The 1,586-nt window shown below is 39.1% G+C and overlaps 1 protein-coding gene across 1 annotated transcript in view; it reads left to right on the forward strand.

The window, feature by feature from the left end:
• The window catches only part of ankef1a (ankyrin repeat and EF-hand domain containing 1a), a gene marked incomplete at its 3' end in the record, with an annotated part of 36,387 nt that overhangs the window by 33,795 nt on the left and 1,006 nt on the right, over positions 1-1,586 (forward strand).

Raw genomic sequence — 1,586 nt, forward strand, 5'->3', positions numbered from 1 at the left:
TTACTCGCTGTAAGCTAAACCCTTTGTCCTTATTCATTTTGTTCATTCTATGTATATACTATGTGTACAAAGAAACTTTATCCTTATATTTTTACTTTCTGACTACAGTATTTACAAAGCCTATTAACAATTTATGAAGGAAGGAATACCTTCATAGCTGACAGACATGAAAATGTTACCAGAGTGTGGCCACTGTCAACTTAACATTGTGTAGGAGGACACAGCAGACAAACCTGTTGAGTAAAACTGAACTTTACTAAATCAAAATATGAGGTCTTATATCACCAAACATTGTATGATTTTTGTTGTAGGTTTTGAGCATCCATTTACCTAAAAATAAATCTTTACAAAGGGATTCATGCACCTCAAACTGTGCTGCCAWTGAGTTTGTCCACATTTAAATGACGTATATTATACATGCAGTTGGTGAGAAAAGCTTTCCCTATTTAAGCAAATACCTGACAGAAGAAAAGTACCTACAGTAACTCTTAAAGATGAATGCAATTTCTCTGAGTAAATAAATCTGAGTTTGTAAATATTTTCATTTATTGTGGCACAATATGATGAAAACACAAGTCAAAATACAAGAGCTGAGGCAGGTATGATATTAGAAATAAAATGTGTACGGCCAAGAAAACAGTTTTGCTAGCTGAGCTTACAAAATAAAGTGTTTATTATTATTACTATTATTATTTTTGAACTGCCCACACAGCTTAAGATAAGATAAGATAAGATAAGATAGAACTTTATTGATCCCACAGTGGGGAAATTTGAACATTACAGCAGCTCAAATCAGTGGAGTTGCAGTAACAGGCTGCCTGCTGTGGCGCCAACTTAGAAACAAAGAAAAACTGAAAATCACACAAGGGAAGGGAAGATGAGGAAAAAAGCAAAAACATCATATAATATCAACACTGTGACACACTATGGTGTTTATGAAAAAAAAACAATGCATAGAGTAAGTTTATTAGCCAGAGGAGTAAGTGAGTTTAATGGGGCCTGAAGAATCCAGTCCCCCAAAACCAGCACAGCCATAGTTCAGAAATATTGATGGAAACTGTTCATTTCTGTGCAGCTTTCAGCCAGCTCTGGAAAAGCAGATTAGATGGGCGAAAGGAGGTGGGGGGGAGGGGGGGGGAGAGCCTTTGTCGACACATCCAGCCAGGAAGAATTTAGTCAACAGATCCAAGGTTGTTGTTGCTTGATGGTTACTTGGTTACAAACACCCAGGAYATCATGACACTGCAACAGAAAACTGACCTAATTTCTCACAAGTCACCAACAGTTGCAGCATAGTAAGATTGTACCTTTAGGAGAGCAGTGGTACTTAATCCTGTGTTTTTTGTTCTCAAATAGACTTAAAATTACTTTCATGGATGTGACCAGTTTAAGCCTTGAGGCTCCCACATACTCGGGCGCACTTCGGTCCGCGGAGGTCAGCGCGGACTCGAGGCGGACTCAATGCGGACTTGAAGCGGACATCCGCGGACTGGTCTGTGCAGAGATCAATTTTTTACGTCCGCGGTACGCACAATGGCATGTAGCTACTGTTCTGGGTGCGACACCAAGGTGATAAAGTTGAGAAT

The sequence above is a fragment of the Austrofundulus limnaeus genome, unplaced genomic scaffold (genome assembly GCF_001266775.1).
Source record: "Austrofundulus limnaeus strain Quisiro unplaced genomic scaffold, Austrofundulus_limnaeus-1.0 Scaffold396, whole genome shotgun sequence".
NCBI lineage: Eukaryota > Metazoa > Chordata > Actinopteri > Cyprinodontiformes > Rivulidae > Austrofundulus > Austrofundulus limnaeus.